Genomic DNA, 23,130 nt, shown 5'->3' with positions numbered 1-23,130 from the left:
ATTTGTGGAAGCTGCCTCTCCACCAGCCCGCGAATCACACCTCGAAAATACGAAGCGCAATACGATCATTATTTAATGAACGGTCAAGCAAATGAAAATTGGGTCGGCTAATGAATCACACCAATATGGGGGAAAAAAAACCATAAATCTAATAGGACACAGTAATATCAACATTTCTTAGTTACAGCCCTTTTCCAATCCACTGCTGGATGATGGCCTCCCCGAGTATCTATTGGCCACAGGGATCATTTGACTCCACTTTACGTCGATCAGTGCGGGCTGGTGAAGAGTGGGCCCGAGTGCGGTTCAGATGCCACTCAAAATCGACGTTAGCCGCGTCCGGAAATCAAACTCAAGTGTTCCGGATTCATAGGGCAGCACAATAACCACTGCAACTGCCGGCTTCCACGAAGTATATTTGTGCAGCGATCCGAATCTCTTTGACGGTGTCCTTGTCGGAGGAATGGTCTTTGCTAGCAACTGGGCATGGAGTGCTGCAAGGACATTATCTGCCCCACCATCACAGGCCGGCGAGGGTTGTAAAAAGCGATAATGTCCCCAAGAAAACTTGTGGGACTTTGCCGCGTGGGGCGGTGGCAGCTGTTTGCATGGAAATAATGAAATAACACTCGAACACTTTTTTTTTGAAACCTCAAAACTTGCAATGGCATGGTGGCATAGCTCCCCTTAGTGGTGGTGCACCAGACTAGAACCGTAAGGGCCGTCTGTGTGTGTGTGGGCATCGCCATTGAAGTCGTGTTCGTCTGTCAAGGGTGTGACTCGTGCCACATCAATCTTGTCTCTTCTTGCCGATTCTTCGGCTCACGTGAATCGAATTTAGAATTATCTTCTAATCATCTTTTTTTTTCATTAATGCATGTTTTGTTTAACAATGAGTTTCGGTGTTGTTAAATGCTGCTCCGTTCATCGCAATGTTAACAAATAATCGATTTGTGAATTGAACCACGCCCCTTGATCCTGACAGGGTGTGGGTAAATCGTCTATTGCTTGCGATGGTCAGCTTGATTTCTTCTTGTGAACATTTGGTACCTCCGTAGAACTCATTCAACGCGATTAAACATATTTCCACTTACATCGGGTTTTTTTAAATAGCGTATCGAGGGACTGCCGCAGTGAGGGGCTAAGTAAAACAAAATGTACTTCAAATGCTGCTATTGTCAATGGCTGTGCGGACGGTGTCGTTTGGTAATTATTTCAACAGCGCAGCATGTGTGGCTTATTCAAACATTCCTACATCCAATTTTGTTTACAGTCTATTGTTTATACGGTCAATTATATCTTTAAACTCTCGGAGAAAATCTTCATAATTCCTTCGCTGCACACATAAACACGTGGGCAAACGCTTCCAGACTAACGAAGGGCCTGCAGCCGACAGCCAAAAAATCCGGGAATTCGCCCAAGAGGACGACCGCCGCGGAGAATGGAGCAGTGGCGCAAGATTACTGCGACGGCACGGGCTCATGTAGCATGCCAAGAGCAAGGGGAAGGCCTTCATCCAGCAGTGGGTAGAACACGGCCGATGAAAATCATCGGCAATGCGATGCATGTACTTATGTTCACGTGACTGCGTTAAACAGTGTGTAGCTTGTGCCGTTAGATTTAAGTAGCGGTAAGGTGTCACACGGCTCCTAACTGGGCCAGGAGGGGTAAAAGATGTGAGACATTTGGGCACGACAATCAGAATCCACTTAGACATTTGCATTGCAACGGTGGAAGTACTATGTGCTTGCAAGCGATTATTTCACGCGCGGTTTGTCAGTCAGCATGCGGTGGTGTGTAATGAACACCACTTTGCAAGAACAATGTAACTTAAATGTGAAGCATAAGTGCTGCATTCCTAATCCACTGCATCGTCATGACATGGTATATCGTTAATGTAACTGGTGGTAAATGTTAAAGAAGGCATATACAAGAAGCTGATTTCATTTGCAAGTATACTTGTTTGTGAAAAAAATATATATATTTAGTAATTTACACCTATTTGTCAATAATACTAGTCAGTGCTGGTTGGCGAATGTGGTCCCAGGACCGGTTGAGATGCCTCTCACCCCACTTGATGACTTCCACAGCCAGTCAGGGCACCGGAGCCACAGCGCAATGCAGCAACCACTGTGCAACCACGCTGCCCTAACCAACCACATGTTATTACACCAAAAACATATGTACATGCCGTATGGATCTTACTGTCCCCACGACATGCAATGTGCAGACAAATGCAGCGTTGTGAGTTGGCATCGTCGCCGCAATTCAAAAATCCACAAATTACCCACCGGCTGCTTGCACTTGGGACGTGCGGGATAGCTTGCTGCCTGCCGACTACTAAAACACAGCCCCCTGTGAGAGGTGGCTGGCGAGCTCAGGGGCTAATGCTTGTGTCAGTGTACTGAGCGGCCACCTCTGTGATCTCCGGTCCAAGCACCCCCCCCCCCCCCGGGGAGACAAACGAAAAATTAACATTGCTTGCTTGGTGTGTCATAGGTCCTTCTCATGTGTGGCCACTTTGATGACCTTGAAAGCGCTCTCAGAAGACGGTGCTAAAAAAAAAGAAACCCAAAAACAGTCGCCAACAATTTGGTGTTCGTATTCGCTCGCGTGCACCTCCTGAGAGTGAATCGAATGCTAAACGCCGAGAGGTGTGTTGGAGGTGTTTTCTGGTTAAGGACTCAAGGGGGGGGGGGAGGGTGGGTGGCAATGGTGCAGGAAGCTGCAAAGGCAATGAGCGTGCGTCGTGAGTTATGTCTGTCTTTCCGGGGGCCTGTGCGCTGGAGTCGTGCTTTGCCGATTTGGGTGGGTGATGATTTGTCCACGTGTGAAAACAGCTCCGGTCTTGCACGTGCTGCTGAGTGATTGAGTCAAACACTGGAAATTTTTGAAGGAAGAAAAAAAATGGAAGAATAACACACGGTGAAAACACATCAGCCTGGAAATTGTGGGTGTAACGATGCGCAGTTTCGTAGATTATTAAATATATTTTAAGCTCACGACACGTGTCACATCACCTATGTAAGAATCGATATTTTGGGTGCATGCAGTACTTTGTATGTTGCATGCAATTTCTTTGTGACCCCTGCAGCCACTAGGGGCACTACCATTTCCCGGCAGGGTAAGCGCAGTAGTAACACTTGTACTGGATACGTACCTTATCGCAAAAAAACCGTCCTGGATTTCATTTGCAACTTGTATGTATGTACCGTATGTTGAACTTCTTTCGCACCGTATGTAGCCAACCACACTAATCGGAGGTGCGAGGAAAGGACAACAAATGAAACACAAAAAAACAGTTTGGCATCATGCGTAGACGTTTATTCTCACCCTGCGTGTGCGTGGTTTCTTCCATTTCCTCCCATAGCTAAAAAAAATAATCCTCGTATACTGTTATTGATATTGGCCAAACATTACAATGCTCAAATTTTTGTACTTGCAAAGTTCCCATTTGGAATTTACCCGTAGCAACATCGGCCCTTTGGTGCGATAATTGTTGTAGGGCCGTCCTGGAAGGAAGTCTTGAGATTCAAGTGAGACATTGGTGGGTAAACGAGCACAACAATGAATATAACCGTTCACCGCAGCATAAGAAAAAAAATCAATTCCTGAATCGACTCGCGACCTTCAATCATGACAATGAATGTAATTGCCGAGGGTTGAACCGTTATACCCCTGCTGAAAACTTTTTTTAACATTATAGTTTTTGTTACTGTTTTATGAGTCTTGATTTATGTACTGTGAAAACGTACACAGCTCAATAAAGTTAGTGACCTTTCCCAAGTCTGCAAGTGCCAAAAGCCACCTTTCCGGCTCATTCAAAGTTGTGAAGCCATGTTGTTGTGTAATTAATTGGACATTGATTTGTTATTTGGCAGTTATTTAAAGGCTGATAGTGCAGGGTGAAAACAACCTTATTAGGTGACGTCAAGGAAGTGGCTCGGGCACGCTTTGAGAACAAGCCTGGACAGGATCCTCGGCTTGGCGATGATGCGCACAGAAGGGGATGAAGAAGAAGAAGAAGACAGGAGGAGGAGGAGGAGAAGGGGAAGATGAGCACGAGGCGGATGGATGCAGTGGGAAAAAGATGGAGAAGAGTAAGGATTGAGAGGATTGAGAGTGAACGAAGTAGCGATAGTGGCTAAAATAATGAGGACCGTGCCGGACATTTGTGAATAAGCTGACGGAAGGAACAGACGACGAGGATGATGAACGGCATCATGATCATGTTACCTATTGGAATAAAACGGGCCGCATCACTCTGTTTTCACTTAAATGTCACGAGCTACTGTCTGCTGTATGTATTTTGAACTTCTTTCGCACTGTACGTAGCCAATCGTGCTGACTACCTTGTCAATCTGAATGCACTCTGCATTGCTTTGAATAATTTCTCAGTTGTATTTTTGTTTCCTCTTTCAACCTATCTCTATATATGTCGTATAGTAATTTTCCATGCATATATATTTTTACATTTAATGTTGGTATGCTTTGTAAAACTCTAAAGATGGCGCCATAATTCACTCATTAATATTTTAACGCAATAAAAACGAGAATTACAGTGATTGCATTCTGATGTCGTGACGCGCGAGGCCTTGTCTGGAACAATACGCAACTGGAATGCCGTGGAGTGCACAAATAACAAGCAGCATCCACTGCACGTTCGAATGTGTTCAATTAAGTGGCAGTTTGTGATGACAAAGTATGACTGGCCGTCAAAGATTGGTCATTAGGGTCAGGAGAAACAAAAGCCACAACCGTAAAAAAAATATTTACACAAGACACCAGCCTCCACTCTAAACACACACACACACGTGCGCCTTTCACACTTGCTAATAAATTGTCTCATTCATAAAGAAAACACATTTGTTCTTTAGAAGATCTCTTGAATCGCATGCGACGGCGTCGTCACTATCAGTTTCATAGGCGTCAGCGCGGCGAATAACGCGTGACGACAGAGGCCTCTTCGAAAATTGAGTGCCGTTGGTAAGGAAAAGACTTCCACGGGAGCGGGTTGCGCGCACGGAGAGGAGACAGGCGGACACCACACACGGCCACCTTTACCCACCCCTCCCCCCTCACCACCCCGAGGAAAATCCATCTGAATTGACCCGGCTGCTGTGGGCCAATTGGAAACTAATTAGAAGTCAGTTTGAAATTTTGAGCTGTGGGCGGGGGTGTGACTGGACTCGAACCCGGGTCACCACAATGATAGCGCCACGCGCTAAGCACCGCGCCATCGCCGCGCGCCGGCTGCCGTGAAGGGGGGGGGGGGTGACGTGAAATCAATAGCGCGCCACCGCTCCGTCTCGATTCGCCATGCCCCAGTGGCGCGCTGACTTCCTCGAAATGCTCGCCGGACAGCTGCCCAGCGCGCTCGCCGCCGCCGCTGCCGCTGCTGTGGCCGAGAGGGCCGAACGCGACTTGCCAAAGTTGGAGTCTGGTCACGTCACGGCAGTGGATTTTTTTTAAATATATATTTGTCGTTTTAATGATGAATCTGAACTCTTATTTTTTATATATATGTCGTTGGTTTGTTTATATACTTTATATCGGTTTGTAAGGATGATGACTGTAGAGAGGGAGTGATGAGATCAGCTCGTGAGTGCGGGGGGCTTGATGGATTGTTGCATCACAGGAACAACGTGTGATGGTGACGGCTTGGGGGAGGCCTTCATCCAGCAGTGAATAGATCATGTATGATGATGACGGTGATACTTTGCACGATAATATTTATGATTGCGTTGACCTGCGGAATACGTTATTCTTCGAGCCTTGTTTTGCTTGCTACGTAAATGAATTGAATGTATCCACAAATATTACAGACGAAATATATTAACATTTTCATTATTTTGAATCTGGACATTAAGATGTCCCAATCTATAATTAACACAATAAATACGCAGACGATTCGCCTACATCTGTACCTCCAGATTTTTTTACACTTCCCATTGGCCACGTGGCCTTTTGCGAGTTAATTTATTTAACGGTATCTAATTTACAACAGTCATTTTATTGATTTAAATAGTTACATGGCATTGCACGATGGATATTTACAATATTTATGAGAGGAAAAAAATCCGTTTATGTCTATTAACGTTGATTTTTTTTTTTACATAGAAAGTCAATATTTGCAGAGTGGCTTTGCCAGCAGTCAGTGGCATCGTGTGGTTGGCATGGGTCTCGGTGCAAGGAATGGAATGGAGCCCCCTGTACGATTTCCCCGCTCTTTGTAGCCTGGCATCTGGGCCCTTCTGGGCCACGGGACTGACGGGACCCGTCGAAGTTGCACCACCTGCGTGCTCAATACCCCGACGCCACTGAAAGTAGTCGTTTAAAACCCAAGTACAGAATCTTTTTTTTCTTACAGTTACAGGACGAGTGCATGACATAAAGCACACGTTTCGTATTAAACAAAAAAAAATGCGTCTTACGATGGAAATTTCCCCATGCCACGGACAATTGTTCCTGGGCTAAGTACCAAAATATTATAACAGTCGGGCGGACAAATAAATCAGAGCCAATGGATTTTATTGGATTATTGAATAATAGATAGAGTTGTACTCCTGCACATGCCGCATACAATTTGTCCAAATCCATATGTATTCAATCATCTTAATGCCGGCTGTTCTGGTTGCCGAGCTGGATTTGTGCAGACGTGATTACGCACTACCACGCCCCCCCCCCCCCCCCTTTTGCTCTGAGCTCGAAAGATTTAAAGAAGGCGTGCGTGGTATCAAATGAGCTAAGTAGCCAAACCGCAGGGCTTATCCCAGACAGAGGCTCGAGAATTTCCAACAAGCAGCTGGGGTGCCGTGTGGACAATGAGGCACACCGCAGCGAAAGATCGTTAGCGGAACCGGTCTTCATTATTATGCCACCCGTGATAATACGTCCCATTTTGATTTTATATTTTTATTATTTTATTGTTTCCCTTCTACGTGATTTTTACCGAAAGAACCGAGAATATGAATACGTCCCATTTTGAAGCGGCGTATCGTCCTCCCGATTCCTCTGGGGGCCGTCTTCGGCGCCTACGTTTTTGCGTGCAACTTCGCAAGTAAATTCGATAATTGAAGCCTCTAATAAGAGGGCAGCATCAAGCGTGATGGTTTTTAATGGAGGTGTCACCCTTATTATAAAGAGTCTGTCCGCGAGGCAACTCTGCTGTTCGTGTTGCTGTTGGTAATGGAGCCAAACAACGAAAATAATCCCCGACTTTCATGCGAAGTTTTCTTTGCTGTGTGGCCTCCGGCCGCTGAGCTTGTCCACACTTTTTGTGTTTGTGTGTTAAAATGTCTTATTATAATTTAAAGTTGTGACACTTATTTCAGTGTGTTAAATGTCTTATTATTATTATTTTAATTTGTGGCACTTTTTTGTGTTAAATGTCTTATTTTATTTTAAGTTGTGACACGTTTTTGTGTTAAATGTCTTACCATTTTAAGTTGTGACAAAAAATGTTTACGGACGCGCGCGCACATACGCACGCCCCCCCCCCCACACCAGTGCACAAAGAAAAAGATCCCCCGTATAGCCTTAACACGGTTGGGTCAAGTGCTGTTAGCGAGCACCTATGAAGGCCTGCATGGTAAACAAGGGGGTGTTAGGCCAACACCACGCCTGACCGCCTTTATCTCCCCAGTTGCTATGTTTTTTTACAAACCGCACCAGGTACTCATTTGAGTCGACACCAATGCACACACACACATACACAGTGCTCATTTTAATTTTTTTTGGGGGGGGGGGGAATAAAAATATATAAAAGTGTGTCGACTTGAAAATGCGGTGGCGTCGGAGGCGGATTTCAAGCGCCTCGCCGTAATGACGATGCCGAGGGCCTCAATTCATCACGGCGTTTTTATACGTGGCCCGTCTGGCTCTTGCCCGCAGCTACGCAGGGGCGCTCTATATTTATGAGGCTCAGGTTAGCGCAATAATGTCGGCGGGCGGATGTAATATACCACCCAATCAGCGGCAGAACGAGTCCATGAATAAAATGACAAGCGCCAGACGAGGCCAATTTATTACAGTCACTTAGCAGAGACGACCACTGGCCGTTATGACATGCCGAGGGGGGTAACGTGGAGACGACAGTGTTGTGGCCACTTTTGGTTGGGTTGTGGCTAGCGGTGGTGGTGTGGGGGGGTTGGTGGTGGAAGAGATCCTGTGGGTGGTGCAGGGCTGGTGGGTGGCCATCGTTCGGCCATTCCTGCGTTGACATTTTTGAAATATGGAGTAATAAGGGTCGAGATTTGTTGTCTGTGACCCGCGAGTGACCCAGGAAGTAATTGGCTTTGACTATTAGGGCATCATTGCATATAAACCCATGCTGGACAAGGGTCATAGTTGTGATGTGGCTTATTAAGTGGCGCACTGTTACATACTGCAGTGTGTAGGCTCCACTGATTAGGTGTCGGAAATTGTCATCGTAAATAATGACATCTCATTAATATAATTATTTGTCCATCTCATTTCGACGGGGATGTCTTGGAACTTTGATTCACTACATCCATCTATAATTATATTTCAATCACTGCCCTTTCCCCACCTCTCCTTTCCCCTGTTCAGTAAGATCATAATTTTAAATATACATATATCGATATACACAGCACACAAGAAGCCTTTGTAGAGTTTTGATTTATCTTGGAATAAGAGTTGTGGCATTTTTAAAGACAGTAGGGTACTTGTATCGCTGCGGTGGTGTATCTTTTATCGCCCATTTTTATGGAGTCGCAAAATCTTAAGTGCAAAGCAATCTTTTTAAAAATGAGATCTTTGTAAAATATTTGCTTAATAAAACATGTATTCTGTCAAGGTGGTTTATATACTGTATATGTCGTGTCTAAGCAATATGTTCAATATTAGTACCACAACTTTTGCACATCCACTTAAAAAAATAACACGCAACTGCAGTTTATGTCTGAGAACTTATGATATTTACGTTTAAAATAGGCGAAAAAATACTGAATATTACCTTATGGAAGAGACACTTGCTAATTTATCAAAAGGGAAAAAAACATAAATGCGATAATTATTTCATTAAGCAGTGCTGAAACACATTCTGCCCATCTGCGCAATTAGCAAGAATGCATTTTCCAATTAATACCTGCTACATAATGAACAAGTGAAATGTACCAGCGATGCTAACACAAACAACACCAATCAGTGATTTTGTAAATTAGTCATCTACGGAAATAAACTCACAATTAACGGACGTGGCATCATTGGCGCTGCTATTGCCACAAACAGGCTTAGGCAAGTGATGTGAGAATTATTTGGTGGCTGCTGCCCATGATTAGACTTGCATCTGCATGTTTAATTACATTGTTTTTTTAAATTAAATAAAAAATAACGAGGAGCAAAAAATTAACCCAAACATCGACGTATTTGTAGCCCTTCCATTTTACAACAGTTCTGAATAGGTGTGGGGGGGGGGGGCAGTCAGATGAATGATTTGATTTCACAGATTAAAAAGGCAATTGTGTCAAAAGAGTTGGTATGCTATTGAAAAGGCGTGCCGTTACTGTTGATGGTCATGAAACCGCATTGGGCCCTTGCCACAACGCGGCTGTTTACAAGTCTTCGGTGGGTCGGTGCGCGCGATTGTGCACATGCACCGAGGGTTAATTGACGTGGAAAGATTTTGGCCTTCTGGTGGTCTGTGCTCAAGGGTTTTATTCTATAGCGGAATATTAAACTTGTGAGTATCTGCATAATAGGCCAATTTTTACCCATTTAAATTTCCTTCCTGTAGACGGCACTTTCAGGATGAAGTGTGTGAATCCTCTGGCTGCCCAGTCTCAGGAAAAGAACTATTTGAAACTAATGACTTTGTGTACAATATTTATTTTTGCGTTGAGCAGGATCCCATCGTTTATATTTAGTGATCTTGCCAATGACATTTGGTCACCCAATAGCATGTATTTAACTAATCTGACCAATCCAGAGTTTGAGTCGTTGAACAAACTCTCCTGGATAATATTGATCTCAACAAGCAATAGACTGACGGCATAATTATTTTATTTATGAATGTATATATGTGGGCGTCTCTTGATGGTGGTCTGCTTATATATGCTTTCACTCATAGTGCTCCACCGCTATGCATAATACGTTTGTGCACGGCGTTTGAAAGTATACGTCCACGGAAGGCCTTGCGTGCATCCTTTCTCCGGCTGCCGACGTGAGCTTGACCAGGAAGGAGACGCGAAGGGTAGGGCTGACGACTGTGCACGTGGGCACGCAAAAAAGGGGCCCTCGGACCTCTGCAAACATGGCTGTTTGACCCTTTGGACTGAAAATAAATTGGAGCTTAAAGGCCTACGAATGAGGGCAGCGCTGGTCAGGGTGAGAACGAGCCACTTTGCGAGGAACTGATGGAGTGGACTGCCTTTGCACGGTTTTATGGCCCAGGGCTATGTGCCCATACCATATCCCCCCCCCCAGCTTTTACAGTAATGGCATATTTAAATGTCTCTTGTTGGTGTCAGTCTGGCAATGCAATTTTGGTATCCAGTGGAAAGGGCCAATTTTTCACCGCTCTTTCCAGATACGTTGCCCATTTTTCTCCATCGCAGATACGAAATCGCCAAGCTGTATTACTCCGGTCTATTTTACGACGCTAGAAAAAAATAGTTAAGTTTACGTTCTACTCACCACGAGCTTGTCGCGTAAAACAATGCGCTTTCAGGGGCGAGGGAATTTCACCAACGCAACCGCGTTGCATACGATCCGAAGGAGCGTGACCGGTAGTAGGAGTAAGCAGCAGCGCTGGGCGGTCGTTTGCAGTGGCAACGTGACGGCTCTGCTACGATTTTTTTTTTAGCAGCCCCCTTCACTGCTCCAGTTTGGTGGCAGAAATAAAACGCGTTGAGTGATTGGCGGCGCAGAGAGAACCGTGTTGTGAGCAAGAAGCGCTTCGTGTGAAATCGCATCGTTTTGGACCCTCGACCCGTGAAATTCTCCACGATAACATTAACACGCCACGGCGTATTTTCCCCGCATTTTTGCGAACAGCACGCCAGTAATGTTCCGTGGCCGCCCTAAGTGAAATGCACCGACGCTTGGTTCACGTTGAGTTTCCTGTTCCTTCTAAAGCGTGCGCGGGGGGGGGGGCAGGAGGGTGGGGGTTATCGGGTTACCGCGCGCGGCGTCACGCCCGGGATTATCCCAATCGGCGGTTGGCGAGCGGCGCTGGGCCGTGCGCGCGTGGAAAGTGGCGCTGGCGTTCGTTGTCGAGCAGGACAAAAAATCTGCACAAGCGGACGATGCATTTGAGATCGGGGGCACTGAGCAACGGGGCAACATCAATTGCAATAAAAAAATGTTCGGATTCATCTTCTTGGTTCTTTCGGTAAAGTCACGTAGAAGGGAAATAATAAAATAATAAAAATAAACACACATGTTTCATTTTATTATGTTTAATTTGTTTTATTTTATTATTTCCCTTCTACGTGACTTTACCGAAAGAACCAAGAAGATGAATCACTGCAGTCACGAAAGCTTTAAATCGAAATGTTCGGATTACCTACAGATTCACCCTGAGCTTTCTGGGAAGTCAGGACGTAAGTCGGAGCACAATTGCTCGGTGCTTGTGTTTCACTCGCGCGAAAGATCTGTACATCCTGCAGCGTGAGACTAATGTGCAGCGAAATCATAACCCTCCGTGTTCCAGAAGCTTTCCAAAAAGGCACCCTAATAGATGTGTCGAGAATACTATTCAATATGATAATTTTAGGATGGAGCGGTGGTGCATTGCTTAGCCCACTTGACTATGCACCCAGCTCACCTAAGTTCGATTCCCTGGCCATTGCTAACTTTCAGTGGATAGGGATAGATGTGGTGAAAATACGAGGAATACTCCTTCAATAAAAATAATGATAACAAAAAAATCCTAAGAATAATGAACAAAAAGTATCGAATCATGTATACTTCCAGGAAAGGTGAGAAGGTTAATCATCAGCTCGGCTGTGGCTTTGCGTCTGTGCCGCGGGGTCATTAAGGGTCTGCGGTCATTTTTTGCCGGACCCCCCTCCCCACCACCACCACCACCCAGTGCGGAACGGCCACTCCCGCGTGCTTACAGGAGCCACCAGGGACGCTCTCGTTCAACCGGGGCGCCGTTGCAGCGGCTGTGGCACGACGGGGAGCCCCATTTCACCTCTCTTACGCCGTCCCTTGTTAGCACGGTTGGCTACGTACGGTGCGAAAGAAGTTCGGCATACATCGTCATATAAGAGCGCCCGGCATCTGCACGCAAATGCCGAAACCTTGTTTTGTCGCCTGTTTTACCTTGCGCCGCGTGCAAGCTCGCCGATGCGTTTTTTTTTGGGTTTGTGCCACGCGTTGTTCGGCACGACGTCCGACGTTTCGCTCCACGCGTCCCGGGAGCTTCTGCAGGGGTTGAATATTAATATGCTGATCAAAGCAACAGCGTACGGGATTTAATTTTCAACTGGATAATCAGTTTTGCTGAGGGAGCTGCCAGTGCGTGCAGCGAGACGTGGGATGTCGTGCCGATCGGCACACAGTGCAAACCGAAAAGCGCATCGGCGAGCTGTACCACGCGACCGCCAAAACTATACGCAGTCATTTTGCGCAACGTTTCATCGCTTTTCTCATGCGTTCACATTTCGTTTATTTTTGTGGGAATGTTTGGATTATTTTGGTGTTATGAGTTTCCACATGATGGGCCACTTTGTTGAGCTGTCATTTGTAGCCAGGTCGCATCTGAAAAAGAAGCTCATAGCTCAGTGGGGCATTACCTGGTAAAATAAAATACAAAAAGTAGGTTAGTTTTATCTGTATATATTTTAATTGATGTGCTTACCTGTCCTATTCTTTGCACTCCTATCGTGTTTTTTTATTGTTTGTTATAACTTTCTGCCCCTACATCTGCGAAATCAAAGAGCTTCATAGCTCATCGGATTCTTCCAGTAGAAAAAAAAATTCTGCTAACCAACTGAATTGTTGCACCGCCACAGCATCGCCTTCTTGTGTTGTATCCCAGGTCTCCCTCGCAAAGAAGACAGTTGTCTCGAGAGGTTCCCATCTGGTAGCACGTGGCCACTGATTGCATGTCATCAGTTGCGTACTTTGTTAATAACGATAGCTTAATGCACAATCTGCAGTGGCCTGACAATATAAAATTTACACTGTACGTAGAAATGTTATTGCTAGAGTTGAGTTTTGAACTTTTTTGTGGGGGGGGGATTTTTGTTGTTTCATTGGAGGAGCCAAAGAGATGCAGAGTGTGACAGTAAAAAAAAACGAATCAAAGCAACATGGGAAGGTTTTTCAATTAGTGAAAGGAATGAAATGCTTCAACAGCTGGATTTTTTTCGATGCAGCAGTCTGAGAAGTATTAAGAGATTGATATAATTTTCACTTCTTAAAGTCAAACAAAATCGTCCAAATTTGGCACATCGGGTAAATTGGAGCAATTGGCATTATTTATAGCAAAACATATTTGGGGGGGTTCACCAAATGTTATCCTGATTGTGCTGTCAGAATCATGCCATGGGACAATGGAATCCACTCGGATCACTGGAAGAGAGGCGCTACCCTTTGTGTTAGATAATGTTCCATAGAATTGGATATTACAGAGCTACCTCTATTCCTTTCAAGTGACCTCTATTTAACAGAGCAGGGGGCAGCTCTTTGCCACAGACACCAATGTTCATCGTGTGGCAGTCAGCTGGAATTTTTTGCCAAATTAACTGAAGAACCAAATTGAACGTGATGGGATTTCATCGAATGCATTGGTGACCGGGCTGAGGCCAATTAATCCGGGGGCAAAAAAATCCACGATTCAATTATCCATATTAGAGGCACTTAATGTGTATGTCCTGAACACCAAGGTCTGACTTTGGACCAGGGATTTTCATCGCCGTGCAGACTCTGCTCACGTTGGAAGACGCCTTGCATGTCGTGACATTTAAGGGCATCCTTCTTCATCGCAGACAGACCCTTGGAGGTGTTTGCGAATGTAAAACTTGACAAATAATCCCAATTATCCAGCAGTGGAAGCTGACATGACCTTTTACATATCGCCATGATGTGTAGCCTGGCTTTTTTTCGACTTCATTATTTACCAACAAATTTTCCCTCTCTTGCCTCACCCCCCCTCCACAACCAACCTTCCCATCCCACCCGCCAACCACCCCACACCCGGGCCCCTCCAAAAAGAAAAAAGAAAACTCCACTGCCTCTCCTCCCTCTCACCGGCAGCTGCCAGCCCCGGCCCAGCGCGGATCACAGGGGTTAAGAGGATTAAGGCAGCTGTCGCCTTATCGTGGCCGGGAGCACACGCAGGGCAGTGCTCAGGTGTGTGCGGTGGACAATTAGTGGCGGCCGCCAGAAAACAAACAGCTCTAGGGGAAGTGCTCAAACGTCCCACGCTGCGGACCGCCGCCGCCGCACGCCGCCGGCCGGTCGTGGCCGCGCTGTCCACGTTTTGACTCGAGCAGAGGTCGGCGAGCGGCTGGCTGGGGGCGGCGGTGATGACGACTGGCGAGTTGTAGGGGCTGGCGGTCAGAATGAAGTGTCAGTCCCCTGAAGAAGCTCCCAGCACGCGGAGCGAAACGTCAGACAACGTGGCGTACAACACGCGGGTGAGAGCCCCGAAAATGCTGCGGTGTGCCTGAACTGTACAGCACACACGTGTATGGTGGCTTGCTCTTACCTACGGTTGCCACCTGTTATGGTTTCCCAGGATAGTCATCTTTATGAGGGAGGTGTCTTGGGAAATCTGTAAGTCTTTACGGGATGTTAAGCGTCCTGCTTTTTTTGTTTAGTCGCGTAACGAGAAACCACTCAAGGGAAGTACATTAACATGTGGGTCTCGCCTCTGCACGTGCTGTGAGACATTCGTCTTCTTACCGGGATACGTCCCGGTTTTATGCAACTCAGAGGTGGCAACCGTAATTTTAGCTGTTAAAAAAGATCCCTCACACCGCTGGCATTGTCGGTTATTGTGGTTGTCGTACCCAAGTGGAAAGTGCGTGCCGTATAACATTTATTTTGCTTACTGGCGCCTTTGGCACTTTCAAAATGCGGCGTCGTGCATTACTGGCAGCGCGGTCTCCGTGGAAGCAGGTGATGCAGGCTCACATTCGATAACAAAGAAATAAACAAAACAGGGCCTTCTTTTTTACAACAATAACACTGGTATTCATTCGAGGGATTATGTTTTTCATAGAACGTTCCTTTAACATCCACGCACTTCACACTGGTGGGGGGTTTCTTGGGTGGGGGGGGGGGGGGTGCAATATCCACAGAAGACAATCTTATGAGGACAATTACGGAAGTATTCGCTTAAATGAAAAAAAATGCCACTCTACCGCAGGAGCCAACGAGAAACAGCGTTGCGTTACTGGCGTGGACGCGTTACCGGATACGGTCTCGGTGCCCGGCCTGCAATTCTCTCGTAAGATTTAGAGTTGCAGTTCGTTTGAAATAGCGCAGAGGCAGGCGCTGCGAGGTGCATCAGCGGCCAGGCCCCCTTGTTTACCTAAATAGCCGTCCATCTGCTGCCTTATTTAGCGGCTTGGCAGGGCGGCCTACGGGGAGAGGCACTGGCAGTTTAATGAGCGCTCTGTTTTGCCAGTAATGAGTGATAAATCAGCAGGGATTTCGGAGTGACCTCTTCCCCGTGACAGTGCTCGCTTGTGCGTGCGCGTGTACATTTAGCTTGTGCGTGCACGCCGCGTGCGTGTGTGCACGCGTGCTCGCGCTATTTTGCAATCTTGGGTGTGAGAATGCGAGAAGGTTTTGGCCAGCCAACAGTGCAGAGGAATATTAATTAAAAAATAAAGGCGCTAAGCCCTGCGCCGTATTCACGCGACTATGTTTTGCTCACAATTTACCGTGGCATATTCAGACCATCTCAAATGTTAAAGAGATACTGAAAATAAATTTGGATGACCCCGCGTAATGTGAATGAACGGCAATTGTCATGAACGCTTAATTGTGTGTGTGTATATACCCCTTTATCAAACCAGACTTTCTTCGAATGTCCAATGAGGCACACGTTTACGAATTCCACGAAGTATTCTAAAGTGGCCCCGTGAGCAGTTTCAACAAACTGGCATTGCAGGAGTTAACTTAGCAACATTGCACAATTGCTGCACAAACACATTTGCGATAAAGAATATGTATGGTAAGGGATTTTATAAAAACAATAAGGTACTTAGCATCTTCTGATTCCACTTCCCTTTGGTCCACCTGCCTAATTCTCCTCCTGCTGCGTTACCAAAGGAAACATCATTCAGTAATGGGCCGCCACGCAGCAAGTGGTCCGCAAACATGGTAAGCTCTGCCGTATAGACCAAGAAACACACACTTTCCACCTATTCCATCCCAGGAATATAAATCCAATTCCTAAAGGGGCTAATACACAACAACGAAAAAGACCACGCTTTCAAATTTTAGACATTTAGTGTAATATTTTTTTTCCATAGCCTGCTGTTTATTAAAGTTGTTTTTAATAAAAAAAATGTTTTACCATGTGAGGGAATTTCTAATTAAGCTATTAGAAAATAAAAGGAGGGGATGAAAAAGTTGCACCCCTGCAGAGAGAGGCAGCTGTCTGATCACAAGGAAGGGAGTGAGCCTTGTCTTGCCTTTAATCTCTGTAAATTAGCCACCCTGATTAGCCGACACTTTGATGTGTCTGCAAATGACAATTAAAGCCCTCTGAAAGCACAAGGCTGCTTGGAGAAGGGGGAGGGAAAAAAAGAAACGTGGGGACCCAAAATAATGTTAGTTCTTTAAAAAAAAAAAAACAGCAGCTCATTGATGATTGGACGTGAATTGGACGTGGCAAATCGATGACACATCCTGACGTGTGTATGCCCCCTAAAAATATCCGATTATACCGCCGGCCCTCGCACCCATCCCGTCGTCCGCCCATAAAAGACGCCCCACCTGCCACCGCGGAGCGGAACAAGAAAACGACGGAGAGCGAAATGGTCGACCGCCGACCGCCCCCACCTCGTCAAGAACACTGGACGGTGGCACCGAGGCAGATCAATCAGCTCCACGGCCAACCAAATTTTTAGCACTCGTTCCCGTCCGCCTCAGAACAAAAATTCGGCCGCGTATCTCTCTGCAAGGCGCCGAACGACTGAAGAAGCGGAAGGGAGTGGAAGAAGAAGACCCTTGGACGGTGGCACCGAAGAAGATGAAGAAGAAGAAGATTGTCCTCCTCACTTTCCAGATGCCTCCCCCACCGTCGAGACGCACACCCGAGCGGTATTGGGGTCATCCCTAACCATGATCCCCCGCTCCCCCCCCCCCAAAGAGAAGGCGAGAAGCGACACCCTCTCTGCTCCATGAATCTCCCCCCCCCCCCCACCCACTCCTTACAGTCCCAAGGTGTTCAGGATTTAATTTGGAAATATCACGAGGTATAGGCTTGCAGAGTCCGTGGAGCAAAAAAAAAAAGATCCCCCTCATTAGGCTGCTTGGGAAAAGTGCTGTAAGCAAGCACCTTTTAAAAGGCCATCACAGCATGGGAAGGAGAGGGGTGGTGGGGGCAACCCCCCCCACCCCCCCCCCCCCCCACTGCTTTACCCCCTCTCCCCTTTACTCGACGTTCGCAAACCACAGCAAGCATTCATATTTGACCAACTCTGTCTTCGTGCGATAGGCCCTGAGGCTTGAGTACACGTACAGCCATTCAGTCAATCCACTGCTGGATGACGGCCTCCCCCCCGCGATTGTGCGGGTTGTGTGTGTTGCTTGAGCGTACTTCACCATGCCAATCAGTGCTGGTTTAGCGAAGGTGGGGAGCACAGACTTCGCAAGCGCAGAAGTACAGCACAACAATGCATGTTTTGCCACGCCGTCCTCTGATGCCAATAACGTAGCCCCGCAGTAGCCTATGTCAACCCTTTTTATGGCTCTTGATCACCGGTCCAAACACTACACAAGCTCATCCCTGCTTAGCCTCTGAGATGAGCCACTAAATACCACCGATGCACACGCCTTCAAATGATACTGCGGTGTTCTACGGAATCCCAGGCACGTGTGTTGGCATGCAAACAGCAGCGCGCTGCAAACTCCGTGCATTCACTCTCGTACCGTTGCATTTCCCTGTGCTGGCTGCAACACAACAGTGGACATTTGAACTAACAACAACTCGCCTCCAAAGAGGCAACGTTGAATGTATGAAGGTATCACTATCAATGCCTTTGGTTCTTTCAATTCACAAAGCCAGCAGCGACATCGATGCTATTGCGAAGCATTGCTTTCTCTCTCTCTTCACCCTGCAGTAATTCTCACTCGCTGGTTCATTCTGTCTGTCTGTCTCTCTCTCTCTCCTGCGGCCACCCAAAACGCACGTGGCTATCGTTATCCCATGGTCTTCGCGTGCAGAACCCCCCCCCCCCCCCCCGCCTCACATCTGCTCTCAAGCTGAGGCTCCAGCTGCCGCCTGGACGAATGAACGTGCCGGCTTCAAGGAAACTTCACGCGCATTATCACAAGGCTAGCGTCTCGGAAGAGTGGCCCATTTCCGGCACACCTGAGCCCCAAGCACACATTTGCTCGTCGGCAAAATATCCTCTGCCACAAAGTCTGCCGAATGAAAGCACCGTAGGCTTCGTGATTTATTCAAGATTTTTGTTTTTAATATAATGCCGTTTGATGTGTTTGTATAAACACGGCGTAAACAGCGCTGCCCTTTGTCAAGCTACTGCTGCATGAAGGCTGTGTCAGTCATTCGGGGGTTGTTGGAACACACTACGTAGAACTTCTTGTTGCACCGGTACGTAGCCAACCGTGCTAATCGGAGGTGTGGGGGAAGGACAATAAACGAAACAAACAAGGCAGTTCTGAGCAAACGAGTTTTAAATCTGGAAGTTTAATAGTGCGTAGCTCCAGTGGCTTCCTAATATCGGGAAGGGGCAGCGTTCTAGACGGCCGCGTAAACGCATCTGGGAGTCCGTGATGCGTTGACCACCGTCTTTGTGCGATGGCCCGCCAAAAGCCGCGGCCGCGAGGATGATCGGAGTTCTGGATGGCGGGGACTGGGGGTGGGGGCCGGGGGAGGGCTAGGGTGGTGGGGGACATGGGAGGGGAGGGGGCCGTAGAGATGTTGCGTGGGGGGCCATCACAGCAGTGATGTTCACCGCTAGGGAGCGTGAACTTGGGGTGGGGTGGGGGGGTAAGGGGACGTCCAGTGGTGCAGGGCCAACCCCAGCAGAAGCAGAATATCGATTTATACTGGAGGAATTCTATGAGCTATAAAGCTCTTTTTCACAGATGTCCAGTTCCGACTATCGCTTGCAACTGATGTCAGCAGTGGCTGGCAATTGAGAACTTATGCGGCTAGGTTGGGAGCGCAGTGCTCTCATTGCTGCGCCCCTGCTTCTGCCCATCGTTGTACATTTGAGAAATATTCGGAGCATTGCTAGTCTATCGCGTGCGGTGGTAGTCCGAGAAATACTTGCATGTATCAATTCACTGTTCATGAATACAATTTTTGTTACGCTGGTTATAACTTGATAAAGAAAAGTAGTACGAGGATGGGGGTAAGGCACAATGAAGAATATTCAAATAAATTTTTGGTTCCGAAATGCAACCTAGATTTTTTTTGAGAGGGCACGACCTTACCCAGAGAGTGAGCAAAAAAAAATATTCAATAGCGTGCAGTGATGATTGAGATTTCTCGATGGGGACCCACCACCACCCGTGTAACGGATTGCTGACTCACACTATAATCATGGTCGTGTGCCTTTATTTCCAGGCAGGTGTTTGTTGTCATCATCATTATGATCGCACACTTTTTCTGCCTTTTTACGTCTAACTATGTATATGATCGTCGCTATTATTGCGCTGAGTTTACGCAGGAAAGCCAAACTGGGTCTCATGCCTCTTTGTCAGGAGGGTCCTGCTACGTTTTCGCATTAACACGGTTGACTACATACGATGCAAAAGAAGTTCAACATATGTGCATGCAAACAAGGATGGCTATGTAGATTTCAAGTGAATAATTTTTGGGTAGTTTCTCGCAAATTGGTCAAGATTTACAAAAACCGAAGAGTAGTTTGGATGTCTGTAGCATCTAAATAGAACCGCATGGCAGGCAGCACAAGGCTGACACCTCTCCGTACTGGGCCACAATGGCTAGACAGGGCCAATGACCCTGCCGCAGCTCGCATTTCATATGGCTTACACAGCATTGCTCGCTTGTGCCGTGGAGTAACCTTTGACATCGTCAAGTCCAACCGTGACATTTTAACAGCGTGACTGCTCTCAAAAGTTAATCTATCGTGTTGATGCAAGTCAGGTCCCAGCGACTAATAAATCGTCAGCAGCAGCAACGATGAAGATCCGGCAGTGGATTGATCGTGATGACGAATCGCACATCCTTCACACAGAGTCCGCATTCTGGGGAATACGTGGGGATCCGAAGAAGGAAACATTCAAATTGGGCCAACCCCACGATAAACAACTGCTAGAGGAACGCACCCTCTCTTAATCTCACCTCTAGCTGTTATACTATACATGTATATAAAATATCAGTCAGATTTTTTTTCTACTAAAACAATGTTGATTGAATTGAAGCAAATAGCTAAAGGGCAGGCGGGTTATTACTGCTGTGTAGTGCTTTCATCCGGCAGTAATGGCCCCGTGACAGCCGAGGTAATCCAGTGGTGCTTATTGCTCCTCCCCAGATTTAAGGGAAACCTTTTATCCATGGGAGGAATGGCCGAGGAGAGTGGCTGTGTAATGTTTGACATTTGTGCGCCACGGGGAAATGCGGCTTCCCGGGAGAGGAAAGCCCACCGGGGCGAAGGGGGGTGGGGGATCCTGGCTGAGCAGTCATCAGCGAGCGCGTCGTTTGGGCCGGGCGTGCCCAAGTCACCGACGGCGCGGGATTTCATCCCCCGTGCCTCGCGCGTGCGGCGGCGATGCGCGAGCGCTGCCGATAACGGCATTTAAATTCATTTTGTGATCACCCTTGATTTGATTCCAGCCTTTATTACTTATTAAATTTGAAAGAAAATAGGTGGGGTGGGGGGTAGGAAAGATTGTAAGCGCAACCTTTCCCGCTCAATGCCCAGTGGGTGTTCCCTAATGCGTTAACTGGCAACGAGAACAGGCAAGCTGTGCTCAATAATCATCGACGGTCTAGCAGGGCAAGCAGCGGCTTGGGAGAACACGGAGCGATGCCGAAGCGAACCGCGCGAGTGGCGACTGGCCAAACTGCCTTCCCCCTCCAAGGCAAACAGATTACCTTTAATGCGCACGCCCGTGCCATCGGAGAACGCGGGCGGTTGAATTTTTAACGCGCATCGGCACTCGAAAGGAGATTGAGAGACTGACCTCACTCGATGTCTTATTGACGCGGGCTTGTTCTCACAGCGGCGCCCCGCGCGCACGTGTGAGTGGCGCGTCGCGGAAGTGCCTCCAGCGCCTTCAATTGCGGGTAGGCAACGTTCGCTAGCGGGGGGGAGGGGACGTATGGAGGGACAACCGCAGAGCATCATGGGATGATGATGGTGACGATGATGGTGACGATGATGGTGATGGTGACGATGATGGTGACGGTGACGATGATGATGACGGTGACGATGATGATGATGATGGTGACGATGATGATGATGGTGACGATGATGATGGTGACGATGATGGTGATGGTGACGATGATGGTGACGGTGACGATGATGATGATGATGGTGACGATGATGATGATGGTGACGATGATGATGATGATGGTGACGATGATGATGATGATGGTGACGATGATGGTGATGGTGATGATGATGGTGACGATGATGATGGTGACGATGATGATGGTGACGATGATGATGGTGACGATGATGGTGATGGTGACGATGATGGTGACGGTGACGATGATGATGATGGTGACGATGATGATGATGGTGACGATGATGATGATGATGATGGTGACGATGATGATGATGATGGTGACGATGATGGTGATGGTGATGATGATGGTGACGATGATGATGGTGACGATGATGATGGTGACGATGATGATGGTGACGATGATGATGATGATGGTGACGATGATGATGATGGTGACGACGATGATGATGGTGACGATGATGGTGACGATGATGAGGGGGGCAGGCGAGTTTGGAACGCGTTTGCGGCGCCTGCTCTGCCGCACCTGACGGTCGTGGAATATTCGCGGTAATTGAACTTGCAAGGGTTTCAATATTTGATGAGCATCGATCCGCTGCTCGAGATGGGGACTTCATTTGCAGTGATAGGATATAGAACCGTGTCAAAAAAATGTATACGTTAACGGAGCCCGCTTAATTATATATATTGTTTTGGTCCTGGGCTTATTTAGTTTTTTTGTTGTTAAAAGGACAGTTTCTAAACAGCTTTCTCTCAGCTTTGCAAACTGTTCACACACCCAGTTTTTAATCTGATAAACTATGCTAAATGGAATAATTTTTTGTTTATTTTGCATGCACTCTCAGCGCTGCACAATTCCGCTAGAAGGAAGTCGACTTCAAAGCCTAAATATACCTTAAATAATGAGAACCACGTAAACAAAAGCATGCATGCAATGTGATGCTTTTGAAATTATTCTTGCAAACTTTTATTTACAAAATGTGTATTTGTTTGGCAAAACTGTAATAAGGCTAATTCATCCCCCCCCCCCACTCTCTAAGAAACGGAAGGCAGATACATATAAATTGCCCCTAATGGCGCATTGGTGTGTAAACTTGCTCTTCGGTTTTCTGATCACAGGAGCGATAGTGAAACCAGCGATGTACACTTTCAAACTGGCGGCCCGAGTGCGCTGCCTTTGCCTTCGCGACGGTGTCATTTCACCTGCCACTTGCTTTGCTCAACGGAGAAATCTTACGAGCTGACCGGCAGCCACTCCATCACAAGCGCCAGACGCGGAGTGTATATTTACGGCCAAATTGAAATAAGGCGTATGGGTGGAAATGTCGTAAATCCTGGAGGCGAACGAGAGACGTCTTGCTATTTTGCACCTGACAGGTCTGTCAGTCAGAACCAGTGCCCGGGTGTCTGGATTCAAATACCGTAGGTTGGTTGGACATATAGATAAGCTTGTATCTAGTAACTTAAAATATATGTGTATAACAGGCTTGTGTTAATAATTTGATGGGAATG

General features: G+C 47.0%; 1 long non-coding RNA gene across 1 annotated transcript in view; it reads right to left on the bottom strand.

Moving 5' to 3' along the window:
• LOC116941320 (uncharacterized) overlaps positions 1-21,560 on the bottom strand; it is a 44,515-nt gene extending 22,955 nt beyond the window's left edge. The window contains exon 1 of the long non-coding RNA XR_004402669.2: positions 21,334-21,560. This is a non-coding gene — a long non-coding RNA (uncharacterized LOC116941320). The remainder of the gene's footprint in view (positions 1-21,333) is intronic.
• Between the last annotated feature and the right edge of the window lie 1,570 nt (positions 21,561-23,130).

Source organism: Petromyzon marinus, chromosome 11 (genome assembly GCF_048934315.1).
Source record: "Petromyzon marinus isolate PM22_M1 ecotype Great Lakes invasive population chromosome 11, UKy_Petmar_22M1.pri1.0, whole genome shotgun sequence".
Taxonomy (NCBI): domain Eukaryota; kingdom Metazoa; phylum Chordata; class Hyperoartia; order Petromyzontiformes; family Petromyzontidae; genus Petromyzon; species Petromyzon marinus.
This window is presented reverse-complemented; position numbering and strand designations above follow the sequence as displayed.